Raw genomic sequence first — 14,190 nt, forward strand, 5'->3', positions numbered from 1 at the left:
ACATGAAGCTTGGGTTGATCATGATCTTTTTATTTAAAAAAATTTTGGGGGGGGCTTCAAAGAAGTAATGCAAGTCAAAATACCTGCTTTTTCAATCTAACAAAAGAAATCCTGAAATCGATGTCTCCATCAAGCCATCTCATTTCTTTCTGAATGCGTACATAAAATTAAATGGCATTAACCTCACAATTGGCTGAGGGGATCAGAACAAAGCAATCGCCTTGAAATAACTGTTCTGTGTAAGAACTATAATAAAGCTTGTGAACATCACCTCCATCCTCTGTAAGTGACTTAGTATGACATTCTTAGAGTCGTGGTGGTACTTTACAGTTGGAATTGTTCTTTAATAAACTCTTTCCTCACAACTTATCACCCCTTACTCAGTAAGTACCTTCACAATCCATTTAATGGGCAGACAAGCATTATTACCTTTATAATCCAAAGAAAAAATAGCAAACAGCTAAATTTGAAAAGTGGTTGTTAGTTAAGGCAAAAAAAATGATAAAGACGGTTAAAAAGCAAACAAAGGAGAAAATAGAACAAAGAGATGTTTAAAAACTCCTACAGACAATGGACAATGCTTCCTACTTTTACTTTAAAACACTTAGATAATGATAGAATGCCTCTAACCAAATTCCTCTGTTTCTTTTATTTTTTGGTAAAACAGTTGGTTTGTGCAGGCACTTATGAGGTCAAACCAAGAGATTTCAGGTAAATACCTGCTGTTGTAATGCCCTTATTTAAGCACCATCTATTCAGGTTAGCTCTAAAGGGCTTGTAGTAACACACCTGCATTCTACACTAGCTCTCTGGAAACTGACAGCAACTCCAACATTTCAGCAGTCTGTGGAGGCTGTGAAATCCAGCCCAGGGGCAATGATGTGCTTCTGCTCTCTGGGTGTCAGCCTGTTTCCTTTTTGCCTCTCCATCTCATATTTGTTCAACACCTCTTTAAACAATTAATTTCTTGTATTAATGTTCCTCTGTCTAAAGTACTTAAAATAATTAATTTTCCTGAGTGGATGCTGAGCTTAATTTCAGGAAACTCAGGAAACTAGAAAATAAAGGATACTTTTTTAATTTTAATGATATCACTTAGAAACCATTCTTCCACTGGTGAATATTTTTAGAAGGGCTTCTAGAGGTATGCTAAAAGCCACTTAAAAGCTGTTATTAAGCAATAATTAATCAATTTCATTTACTCATTAATTATTTATTGACATGCCCAGTGTTGTACTTATTACATACGTGTAAAATTTATTCGTAGCTTTTACATAGCTTGCTTCTCTTATTATTTCTTACCTAGTATTAACCAGGTTACCAAACAAAGATTTGACTGGAAGCAGACATAAATGCTAGTTTTCATTAAAACCCTTGGTTAACAGGAATAAAGCAACTCTGATCGCTCTAAGCAAAACAGTAAGGCAATTATAAATTCTGGAACTATCAAAGGAACTTGAAACTGCTAGAAAATTGCCAAGCATCTGTAAGTCTCTAAAGGTTTACACCATCAAAGAAAATACACTTTAATTTTAAAACAAACTTTGCAATTTACTAATGGTACTAAATACAGTGTTTCTAGATGCAGAACATATTGCTTTTAACTTCTGTAAGGCTCACAGAAATCTCAACAAACAGGGAAACTGGCTAACAGTCAACATGGAGCATAAAAGAAGAAGAAGCCTCAGGAGCTGAGAGGGAGGTGGCCCATGGTGTGGAGCCTACCTGAGTCAGAATCCTGGCCCTGCCACCATGGCCTATGAGCTGTAGAGTGCAGATTTCTCCTGTCTGAGAGAGATGATTATGACTATAATAACAGAAATGAACTCATAGGGTTCTGGTGAGGACCACATAGAAAGTACTTAGAATAGTGTCTAGGAGATAGTAAACATTCAGTAAAAGTTATTATTAACAATTATGATTATGGCTGGTATAGTCACAGGGCACAGGCAGCCTGGACACTAGTGAGTAATTTATCTCTGATCAGTACACTCACCTCAAACCTCTTCCTTCCTTCCTTGTTTCTTTCCTCCCTCCCTCTCCCCACTTCCTTTCTCCATCCCTTCCATCCTTCCTTCCTTCCACCTTTCTCCCATCCTTCTCTCCCACTCTCTCTCTTCCTCCTTCTCTGAGTGTGATTCTGTCTTTTTCTGTTTCCTTTTACCTCTCTCTCTCTCTCTCTCTATTATTCTGCCTTCTTCATTTAGTTCAATCTTCCCACCCCAATTTTTCCCTACCGCCTTCTTCCCATTCCCATCAACCTCACTAGTTATGATCTGTTTAAAATGCATTTTTAATTACTTACTCTTTTCTAGTAATCTAACATTTTCATATTTCTACTTAAAAAATTAGCAAGGGAAGTGTTTTATACCTTGAAAAATAAAGTCCTCAAAACTATTTTAAATTATTTTATACATGTCATTGCCTTGGTTGGATATCGTTATTTGTGGAGCAATAACAAACAAAGCTGTCTTCTATTCCACCATGGTAAGACATCAGTGGATTCCTAGCTTTGAAATTGTAAACAGAGAGAGAGAGAGAGAGAGAGATATCTAAATTAGGGCTTGTCTAGGGTGTAATAGATTAACACCTGCAGTTGAAACACACAATCAGGAAGCTGGGCTGTGCACAAGAGTCTGGGGCTACATCCCCAAAGCAGCTCCAACCACTGAGCAGGGCTGGCCAAGTCGAGGCTGGATGGCAGCCATGGCCAGACATGTGGCAGAAGCGATTCCTGTCCTAGGAGGAGGAGAACAAGAGAACCTCCCATGGCTTTTCTTCTGGAATATTGTGATGGTGGTATTCTTGTATCTATTAGGTCGACATATTTGGACATTTTCCTCTTCTTGCTTGTATCTCAGAGCAACTAAGTAGACCTTAAAGATGATTCAGGAGAAAGTTCAAGTCCACTCTAGGTGCTTGTACTGTCACTTGTGTTTGGTAAAGCATGTATCTGTATTTGTTTACTTATTTAGTGGATGGTCCGGTATACCATGGGGAAAAAGATGCACTTGGTAGACAGGAATCGTTTTATTAAAAATACTTATGATGAAGCTACTTAATGAAAAGTACAAATTATTTTTCTCTATAAAATATTTTATTTTATCAATATAGCTTTTAATAACACCCAATCCACCCTATTACAGTATAAAGAGAAGTGAAATGGAAACAAAATTCCCTTTTCCTTTTCCACTGAAAAGCCTTCTACTTGGTACCTACTTCATTTAGGGATGCCACAAAAAGATGCATGGTCTCTCAGTGTCCCATTATACACTGAACAGAATTAAGATGGAAACCTAGACAAGTATCAGAGCTAAATTCACTAGCAGGATAACTTTACATTATTATTCCATTTCTTAATACGTTATGTTTTCATCAGAGTTCTTAATAGAAATAAAGATTAAAGGAGATGACTTCCAAGCTGCTGTTTTCAAGAACACCTGGTCTTGGATTCTGTCATGGATCTGACATTTATAACATTGCTCACTGCACACTTCCATCCATTCTACGAGCTTGCATTTATAGAGAATATTTAGCATCATAAAGATACTTTACATGCATCATGGTATTTTACATTTGTGGAGTACTTTAGCATTTATGAAGCACATTCACCTTCATTGTGGCATTTGAGTTTTACAGAAATCTTGTTGTATTAAAGAGGGGGCCCACAGAAGACCAGCGATTATAAATCATCCCCAGGTCACACAGGTAAGAGATAACTCAATCTTCTAATGAGACTTCATTTGAATCCAGGGCTTCTGATTTCTTTTCTCACAGGAAAACACCAACCAACACACACACACACAAAACTTGCAGATTTGTGCAAAGTGGGGACAGTGAACAGAATCTGGAGAGAACAGAAGTCATGACATAAAATTCCTGGGTGCTCGGTGCAGCCCTTACTAAGTCAAGGTAGGTGTGTTGCTCTTTTCCATATTAAGTTATTTCAGCTATATGAAGTGCACCAAGATGACACCAGCAGGGCACTGACTTGATTTAGAACTGAGCCACACACCTGTTCTTCTAAATATAAACAAATTTGCAACCTGAGCTACTTGCAGTCACTGGAGTGTAATCAAGTGAAAGCTGGAGCTGGTGCCTGCCTGCAGCCTGACCCTGGGCTTACAAAAGCACAAGGACGAAGAAAGCGTCATGCTAGGCAGGATGTTTGGCATTGCAATCTGGTGGTCACAGTGACCTTTTATCTCACCAGAGAGATTGTAATTATTAGCTTTATTATCCTTATTGCTATTTTAAAATGTGCTTAGTTTGCTCTTGTGGTTCAGCTTGTACCCAGCTTGTTGAACTTTCTAGGTCCACTTGGTTTGTATATATGAAAGTTGCCTCAGTTGCTGTGTTTGGAGAAAGCTTATCTGAAGGGAAATTGTTTGCTGCACTCCAGAACACTAAATTAAATCTATAATATATTTTCAGTGTCCATGTGAAGACAATATTGTTCCAGAGTCTAGAGTTCCTGGCTATTCAAAGTATGTGACTATTCCTTGATACTATGAGGCCTCTCTCCATTCTTGCTCAGAGGGAAAGAAATCATACTGGGGTCCTTGGAAATGTTCCACATTATCCTTAACTGATGGGATACTACAGAGGTGATGCAAATGTAAGTAGCCCAGTGGCAGGTGTGTTATAGTGTACATGATGGAATTGTACAGAACTGGGGACTTGATTGATCTGATTGGCCAGAACTCTTAAGATGGTCCAGGTTATGATCATCAGTAGGTTCTGAAAGCATTATTTCTAGATGCTGAGCATCAGCAGAGAAATCTCTTAATTCTCTTTCAAAATGACTGTTATGCAGTTGCAGAAGATTTGCTTGTTGAAATTTTTGAATAGACAGAAAAGCACCAAAGAATAGTAAAACTACTGCCATCTTTTGATTTGCTTATATGTTCCTCCATCTTCAACCTGGTAGTTTGGTGAATTCTACTAGAATGTCTTCTAGTGTGAATAAATATGTAAAGCCAACTGGCCCGAGGCAGGGGAATGCAATCAGATTCACAGGTTGCCTCAGACCAAAACTCTCCGGACCACCCAGTTCCAGAAACTGACCTGGAGACATTCTGGACCACCCAGTTCCAGGAACTGACCTGGGGACCTTCCACCCGGCCCAGCCTTCCCGCCTTTCGAGGGGCGGGACTAACGGTCCCAAGACTGATGCAACCAGCACCAGATATTGCCACGATACCCGAAGAGACCACCAAATAAGGAATACCCTGCGCCCTCCCAGATTCACCACACCCCTTTCCTTTCTTCCTCTATAAAATCCTGCCCAACCGTCGCCCGGGTGCGACTTCTCTGGCCCCTTTCTCTCGGACCAGTGAATCTCGCCCGGGAGCGTCCCCTAATAAAGCTCACTTGAAGCTTTCCTCTGTTTCGCGGTGCCGTTTGTTAAGATCCGACCTTACAAAATATATTGAATTCTTGGGATAAACCCTACTTGTGTATGGTGAAATGTTACATATTTAGATAGAGATAGAGATAGAAAGATTGATGTATACATGTAGATTGATCTAGCTGAGATGGTGATAGAGCTGTAGTTCAATTCTCCCTTTGAGAGAACCTGCTGCAAAGAGTCACTGGCAAACAGACTCAGCTGCTGTCACTTGGGAACTACCTTACCATTCGCATGTGGCCATGCTCTCCCTGGTCTGTTCTCAGCCAATGACTGAGCACAGGAGGAAGATTAGAGCTGGACATTCCTGCTCCATCCCATCTTCCACCAAGAGGATAAGTCAAAACAATATTACAGCCCAGGGGAATGGTGGAGATTACCATCACCATTAAAGTCCTTAAATGCAGTGTCCTTCACCATATCTTCATGTAATTCATTAGTCTGGTCCCTGCAGAAACTGGATGAATCCTGAAAATGACTATAGCCTACCACAAACAGTCAAGTAGCTCTGATCACAGCTGCTATACAGGATATGGTATGATTGTCAGAGTTAATTTATAAGGTCTCAGGTACATTGCAAGTGGCCATGGATTTGGTGAGTGCATTCTTTTCTATTCCAACCAGAAGAGAAGGACAGAAAGCGTGCACATTCATGAGGACTTCACAACAATAATTATAGGTTTCCCCAATGGCTATGTTAACTCTCTTCCTCTTTCAGGATGCAATCCAAAGATGCAAATCCATCTGCATATCCTAAAGAACATCACATTGCTACCATATATCAATGGTGCCATATTGATGTGGCAGGCTAAGCAAGAGGTGCTTAATATGCTGGAGACCTTGGTGAAATACACACACTCTAGAGGATGAGAGGTAAGTTCAGTGATGGACCCATCTCTTTGGTAAACATTTAGGAATTGAGTTGTCAGGAGATTTCCAGTACATAACCTCCAAAGTATGTCAGTTGGCTAGAGCTTGTGCTGCCTACTACTGAGAAGTCAGGGGGCACAGCTCCTTGTAAACTACTTCAGGTTCTGGAGGCATCACATTCTATACCCAGGTCCTAGGAATACGGCTCGGTTTCATGTGCTGGGTGACATGGAAGGCTGCTAACTTTGAATGGGGCTTAGAGTAGGAAAGGACTCTGTTTAGTAGGTCAGGCTGTGGTGTGAGCAGTTCTGCTATTTGGGACATAGAGTCCAGCCACCTCTATGTTCGAAATGTCAGTGATAGAAAAAGATAAAGCATGGAAAAAATGGCAAGCCTAAAAACTGGGAGGATTACAGTGAAAGCCCCTGATGTTCTAGAACAAGGTCATGCCATTTGAGTGAGAATTATATGGCTTTTGAAAAAACAACCCGATGTTTTATTGGTCTCTGGTAGAGGCAGAACATTTCACTACGGTGTGCCTAACAATCATGCATCTAGAACTACCCATTATAAGCTAGGTCCTCTTGGACCAGCAAGTCATACGATCAGGTGGGCACAGCAGCAATCCATTGTAAGATGGAGATCATACATCAAGAATGGAAGTGTAGACAGACCAAATAGTAAGCAGCATGAGCAGATAGCTCAGATCCCCGTATCTCCCACCAAAATTGCACCAGCACCTCTTCTCAAGCTTGTCCCTATGACTATACTATAGGGGGAAGTTCCTATATGGCCGAAGGAGGAGAAAAGCCCAAACTGGATTTACAGATGGGTGAGCTTGGTGGGTTGGTGTGAGCTAAAAATACAAAGAAGCTGTATTATGGCTACAATCCAGGGTAACCTTGAGAGTCAGTAAAGAATAATTTTTCCAAAGATAGAGCTGTGGGCAGTGCTTGTGTGTTGAAGAAAAAGTAACGAAAGAGGAGGAGTAGCTAAAGGTGGTCAGAGTCTGTAAGGAAAAGGATTGGGAAGTTGGAGACAAGGAGGTGGATGGACATTTGGGGGTGGGCATGGTGTGCGAAGACTTTGTGTGCCCACTGCAAAGCACTTACCTCTGAAAAGGCACTGGAAAACTGAGGAGACAGATGGTTTAGCCAGTTTGTGTTAGCTGACCTCCATCATTGGCAAAGCCCAGAACTGGCAATGAGGGTGTATGAACTGAGAGGCTGAGATGAAGGCTACATGTGGACTCCTCCTTCCCGTAGTCAATCTAGCTACAGCTGCCTCTGTATGTTGAATGTTCAACCTATTAGCAATAGAAGCTAATGTTGATACCCAATATGACACTTTGCCCCAAACATCTAATTAGCAACTTTGTGACAAGTTGACTATATTCAGTGTCTTCCATTCTGAAGAACCAGTGGTTAATCCTTACAGGGACAGAGACCTATTCTGGTATGGGTTTGCCTTTCTCACCCACAGACTCAGCCAGAAACACTTGTGAAGGCTTATGAATGCCTAGTCCACAGACATGGGATACCACATAGCACAGAATCCAACCAGGGCACCCACATTTCAGCCAAGAGGGTGGAGGAGTGGACCTGTGACCATGAATTCATTGGTTAAATCGCATACCATTCTGAAAGAGGCAGTCTGATAGCACATTAGAACAGCCTACTTCATGAAGGCAGAGCTGAAATGCTAGTCTGGTAGCAGTCCTTTGCAAAATGAGGTGCTATCTTTCAGGACACAGTATATGCACTAGATAAGAGACTTCTATATAATGCTGTGTCCTTATCAAGAAGAATACATGACATATATACACTAATATGTATAAAATGGATAACTAATAAGAACCTGTTGTATAAAAAAATAAATAAAATAAAATTCAAAAAAAAAGAAGAATACATGAGTCCAAAAACCAAAGGATCTTGTTTGCCATTCTTCCCAATGACCCAACTACAGAATCGTTTATATAGCAAATAATTGAGAACAAGAGAAATGTCAAATTATGGTATATAACATGACAGAATGATAATTAATAGCTATAATTATTGAAATTAAGAATATTTATTATGTATTGACATTATATGGGATAATTTTTAACTCTCATCCCCACAACTCTGGGTTCTTCAGGCTTAGATGTTCTGATCTCCAAAGGACATTCACTTTTGCTAGGAGACACAACTAAGTTTCCATTTAAATATAAGCTATGCCTGCCTCCAGGGCACCTTGGACTCTGTGTGTCCAGGTCTCAGCAAGTAAGGCGGTGTCTTCATTCCAGGGGTAACTGACCCTGGGCAGAATGAGGAGGGAAGGCTGCTTTTACACAATAGAGACAAAGAAATAGAACTCAGGTCCCCAAGGTTTTGTATTTGTGTTTTATTTTCTTTTTCAAGGTTATTAGACTCATTTTTTTTTTTTTTTTTTTTTTTTTTTTTGCTGTACGCGGGCCTCTCACTGCTGTGGCCTCTCCCGTTGCGGAGCACAGGCTCCGGACACACAGGCCCCGCGGCCATGGCTCGCGGGCCCAGCCGCTCCGCGGCATGTGGGATCCTCCGGGATCGGGGCACGAACCCGTGTCCCCTGCATCGGCAGGCGGACTCTCAACCACTGCGCCACCAGGGAGGCCCTAGACTCATTTTTTTTTCAGAAAATACATTTGGTTGAAATACCTTCTGAGACTTCTCATGTTTGATATCTTTCTGTTTCTCTTCTCTCATCTCACTATAACTTTCTTGCTTCACAGTATTCTTCATCAGAACTCTGTGGACATTGCTTCATTGCCTTCTGTCATTTGATGTTATGAAAAGAATTTTAATATACAACTACTGTATAATTTTTTGTAGGCAACCTCTTTATTATTCTGCCACTGTTCATGCAGAATTTTGTTTCCTTTATTTTTGAAATAAAAACATGTCATAAAATATATGGCTTTTTTTCATTTGTTTTATCTGGCAATCAAGGGCCCCTTTGACCCAAAACCTCAAACCTGTTGAAGAAAAGTTTTTTTTTTAATGTTATTTTGAGTATTGCCTCTCATACTTCTCTTCTGTTTTCTCCTGAAACTGTTGTTATACATGTGCTATTGCTCTTTGGTACCTTTTCCATGTCTCTTATCTTTTCTCTTGTCATTTTCTTATCTTTATTCTTAACTCTCAGTTATTGAATAATCTGTGAAGCACATCTTCTGCTGTAATAGACTAAGGTTTCAGGTGTTCTAATGAAGGTTTTACTGACAGCATTGCAATTTTAAATTTGGAAATAGGCATTTCTTCCAGATCTCAGATGGCTTGACTTAGTGCTTGACTAGTACAGATTCAAAAATATAATATTCTCTTTAACTTTTCACCAAGTCTTTCTCTTTTTACTGCACTGAATCTGCTGAAGTTGAGGAATATTTGGTTGATTTCTTTGATTGGCTCATTTCTTTTTAATTAATGTCTCTTTTTATGTGTTTGCTTATTTTTCTCTCTTCATCCTTTCAGGTCCAAGGTTGTCTAATGTCAAAAGATTCTGGTAAATTCCAGTGGATATTGTGTGGTCCCTTCTTAGACTTTTCAGGCTCAGAGGAGGGGAAAGTAACACTTTTATATTTATATAACAATTGTATTCACCAGATATGTATTACAAGGGATTGAGAAGTAGGGAGAGCTGAAGGTGGGGTACTTTGCACTTTGCCAAGGAGTTTTTGTTTAGTTTTCTTTTAGCTTTATTAAAGTATAATTGACAAATAACATTGTAAGATATTTAAAATGTACAGTACAGTGATTTGATATACCTGATATACATATTCATTGTGAAAGAATTCACCCCATCAAGTTAATTAACACATACATCATCTCACGTATTTCCTTTTTTTGTGTGTGTGTGAGAACATTTAAGTTCTACTGTCTTAGCAAATTTCAGTTATACAGTAATACTGCTATCACCATGCTATGCAGTAAATCCTCAGACCTTATTCATCTTAAAGCTGAAAGTTTGTACCCTTTTATCAACCTCTCCCTGTTTCCCCTACATTTCAGCCCCTGGCAATTAATTTTCTACTCTCTGTTCCTATCAGTTTGAAATATTTTGTTAAGATTCCACACATAAGTGAAGTATTTGTCACCTTGTATATTGTGGATATTAACCTCTTATTGGATATGTGGTTGGCAAGTATTGTCTCCTTTTCCATAGGTTGTCTTTTCATTTTGTTCATAGCTTCCTTTGATGTGCAGAAGATTTTGTTTGATGTAGTCCCACTTGTTTATTTTTTGCTTTTCATTGTCTTTGATTTTAGTGTCAAATCCAAAAAATCATTGCCAAGACCAGCTTTAATGAATTTGTTTATTAGTTCTAACAGGTTTTGTGTGGAGTCTTTAGGGTTTTCTATGTATAGTATCATGTTATCTGCAAATAGAGAAAATTTTATTTCTTTCTTTACAATTTGTATGCTTTTTTTTATTGCCTAATTGCTTTGTCTAGGACTTCCAGTACTATGTTGAATAAAAGTGGTGATGGTGAGCGTCCTCATCTTGTTCTTGATCTTAGACGAAAAGCTTTCAGGTTTTTTTTTTTTTTTTTTTTTTTTGCGGTACGCGGGTCTCTCACTGTTGTGTCTACTCCTGTTGCAGAGCACAGGCTCCGGACGCGCAGGCCCAGCGGCCATGGCTCACGGGCCCAGCCGCTCCACGGCATGTGGGATTTTCCTGGATCGGGGCATGAACCCGTGTCCCCTGCATCGGCAGGCGGACTCTCAACCACTGCGCCACCAGGGAAGCCCCTGTATGTCTTTTTTATTGCCTAATTGCTTTGTCTAGGACTTCCAGTACTATGTTGAATAAAACTGGTGAGAGTGGGCGTCCTCATCTTGTTCTTGATCTTAGAGGAAAAGCTTTCAGTCTGTTTACAATACTCATCTGTTCTTGAATCTTTTCTACTTTTTCCAATGAGGCCTTGACATATTAATCATAATTTGTTTAAAGATCTATCTGACAATTGCAACATCTGTGTAATATCTGAGTCTGTTTCTGATGCTTGCTATGTCTCTTTAGACTGTTCTTTTCCTCCATCTCTCCTTTCCTCCCTTCCTCCCTCCCTGCCTTCCTTCCTTCCTTCCTTCCTTCCTTCTTTCTTTCTTTCCTTTTTGTTTAGAATGCTTTATACTTTTTTGCTGAGGGCTGGATATGTTGCTTTGGGTATTAGAACCTGTGGTAAATAGGCCTTCATTGTGAGGACTTATGTTGATATGGTTAAGAATTGAGCTGTGTTTTGTTTGTTGTAGCTTTGGTCCCAGATGTTTTAATTCTCTCTACATTACTTGCTTTGGTTTTGGTATTTTGAGCTTCCCTCTGCATTCCTCCTCAGAGAGAGTATGCACCTTGCACTGTTATTATCCTAGAGCCCCATTAATTTGGTGGTTAGTTTGAGGGTGGGTTTAACTTTCTCTAATCTATGCTAAGTCTCAGTCTTTTAGTGGACTTGTTTCTCTGGGCTGTGACCTTCCCAAATGTTGTTCCAGCGGTTGCCCCCTGTTAGGTGAGACAGGAAAGCTATAGAGGATTAGAGTGAGAGGAATGCCTTTGCCACCTGGGATCAGGTTCTGGTAATTTTCTTCCTCTGAGGAGTAGGTCGTTTTTGTGGAGTATGCTCTGGGTAAATTTCACAATGATTACTCTTTCCCTTCCCTTGCCAATGTCAGGAGGCATTCTTTCTGGGATCTTCACAGTGAGTACCTCGTATGGTTCCTGGAAGTACAACTCACCAAAGTGTGGGGATCCCAAGTCTGCATCCCCCAGGAGGTTCTCATTCCCATTCTAATCCACATTCAGCCTCCAGCAATTTATCAAAACTCTCCTCTAATTTTCTTCCTAGTTTATGGCTCCAGTGGTCATATCTATCTGCTTTAAGGAAGCAACTCTGACTCTAAATTCACCTTTCTCTCCAGATTTTTGGAGTGATGATTTGCTATGCAACTTCAGTTTTCTGATGGGTCTGAAAAAAGTGTCGAGTTTAATTTGTCCATTCTTTTATTCTAAGGATGGTAGTGACAACTTCCAAGGTCTTTATTATGCCGGGGCTGAATATGGAAGTCCATGTGCTTTTTTTTTTTTTTTTTTTTTTTTTTTGCTGCATTCATCTTACTTCCATGTTTTAATTATCCATAGGGATGCTCAATACTCCCATAGGAGGCAAGTTGTTTTAAATATGGGAGATACAACACAAGGAAGAATTCAGCTTTATTATACCAAAGATACAGATGCTTTCCTATTATTTACTAACTATGAGGAACTATGCTCAATACTTCCCTTTTATCCATTTACTCTTCATAAAAACCTTACAAAGTAGTTTACTACTTTGATTCTTATTTTAAAGATGAAGAAACTGAGGCACAGAGAGATTAAGACACTTGCTTCTGGTCTCACAGCTATTAAAAGGCAGAGCTGGAAGTTGAATCCCAGTAGACTGCCTCCAGAATCTGCTTGTTTAAATGTTGCTGTGTGCAGTCTCTCCTCTGTTAGCAAAACACTTCCAAATGTGCACAAATCTGCAAGCATTGTAAAAATACCAGTGTCAGACCTATGACCTCTCTGAAATTCCTGATAGTATAGAAGATAAATTTTATTGGGCAATTTTGATTAGCACTAGGTTTTCTATAGCTTTAGACTATTTATCTACTTATACTCTTTAGGTTAAAGACAGATACATTAAAACTCATACTAGATAAAAATACATGTAAGTGAGGAAATTATGAACTAAGAAAAAATAAGATAAACTAAGGGTTGACCTTATTATAACTTTATAACCATGCTGCTTGCTGCAAGACTTTAAGGCCAGGGCTAGTGTGAGGCATCCTCAGTGGCTCCTTGGTTCTTGTGCTCTAGGCCTCTTACTAGCCTCACCATAGCTCTGATCCTGAGGTTGTTCCTAGAAGATATGGTCACAAACTTGTCTGGACTGGGTTTTATAGCAATAAATACAAAAAGGGAAACATGATTAATGCCACAAAGCTAGTAACTTATGAAAAACACAATAATTGTTGGAACTTGGAGTGAGAAAAAACTTTCCAGTGGTTCTTTACAGCAATATCTTGATGTAATATTATGAAAAATCTTCTCAAAACATCAGAGTGGTAAAAACAAGGAGTGTCATTGGAAGAGGCCCAGGACATGATATCTAAATATAATTCAGTGCAAGTGGTAACCTCATATGAGGTCTCAAGGGAGGATACTCCCATGGTCCAGGCTTATCCTTTATTATATTATTTATTCCTAAGTCCCATCCAGAGGAATAAGGGACTTAAATTTTATTGACTGAATTTGTTTATTTTATTTAATGTAGTGAATAATTAGTGTGTGTGTTTGTGTGTGTGTGTGTGTGTGTGTGTGTGTGTGTGTTTGGTGAGGGGGCAGCCTCAATTATCAGTTCAAATTTATCTACAATTCATACAATGTGAGGCACTTCTGAATGACCTTAAATGTCTTTAATTGTAGTTCAGGATGCATGACTGATAAGCACAAAATTAGATCTAACAAAATGAGGAAATATATAATTATCAGGAATGCAGTGGTAATGAGAACAACAGAAAGTTAGAGATAGTAGCAAACTAACATTGGCTTGGCTTGACTCTTGCCTTGTGGGAAGCCCAGAAGGAATTAACCTGATGAATTCTTCAATCATTTCTTTATCTAATGATCAGTCATATTTGGTACCAAGACAGATGGTAGCGTTCTGCTGATGTTGACACGGCTTTGAATAAGAAAATGTGTGAAAACTCAATAGCTCCTCCTACAAGAACTTCATTAATATTCAGTTATTAGATTTAACTTGTAGTTGGGTGTGTTGGTGGGTGGTGCTCAGGGCTTGTTAGAGATGGGAATACTTCCATAAAGCACTACCAGATTAAGCAACAATAAAGAAATCTAAAT

The 14,190-nt window shown here is 39.4% G+C and overlaps 1 long non-coding RNA gene across 4 annotated transcripts in view; it reads left to right on the plus strand.

Annotated features, from left to right (window-relative positions):
- The window catches only part of LOC132495067 (uncharacterized), a 112,804-nt gene that overhangs the window by 36,952 nt on the left and 61,662 nt on the right, over nucleotides 1–14,190 (plus strand). For all 4 annotated transcript variants that reach the window (XR_009533201.1, XR_009533199.1, XR_009533200.1 and 1 more), the window contains exons 2-4: nucleotides 3,778–3,912; nucleotides 4,435–4,618; nucleotides 6,129–6,283. This is a non-coding gene — a long non-coding RNA (uncharacterized LOC132495067). The remainder of the gene's footprint in view (nucleotides 1–3,777; nucleotides 3,913–4,434; nucleotides 4,619–6,128; nucleotides 6,284–14,190) is intronic.

Source organism: Mesoplodon densirostris, chromosome 8, assembly GCF_025265405.1.
Source record: "Mesoplodon densirostris isolate mMesDen1 chromosome 8, mMesDen1 primary haplotype, whole genome shotgun sequence".
Taxonomy (NCBI): Eukaryota; Metazoa; Chordata; class Mammalia; order Artiodactyla; family Ziphiidae; genus Mesoplodon; species Mesoplodon densirostris.